This window comes from Penaeus monodon, chromosome 27 (assembly GCF_015228065.2).
Source record: "Penaeus monodon isolate SGIC_2016 chromosome 27, NSTDA_Pmon_1, whole genome shotgun sequence".
Classification (NCBI taxonomy): domain Eukaryota; kingdom Metazoa; phylum Arthropoda; class Malacostraca; order Decapoda; family Penaeidae; genus Penaeus; species Penaeus monodon.
In genome coordinates, this window is record NC_051412.1 from 19,941,767 (window position 1) to 19,942,042 (window position 276).

Genomic DNA, 276 nt, shown 5'->3' on the forward strand with positions numbered 1-276 from the left:
TTGGTGGGGTTTTAATTGGGGGGGGAAGTTAAGGTGGCGTTGTAAAATATGAGAGGACCCGCTTTTTCAGGCAGAAAGGGAATGGTTCCGGAAGGGAAAAGCCCAACCCCCCGCCCCCCTTCCCCCGGGGAGGGGGGGCCGGTCCAGGGGGGCTCGGGCCGAACAGAAAAACCCCTTGAAGCCCCCGGGGGGCCGCCCCATCCCGGGCCGCAGCGCCAGGAACGGCCCCGGGGGGAAAGAAAGGGGGCGCCCGGGCCCCCCCCCGGGGCCCCCCCC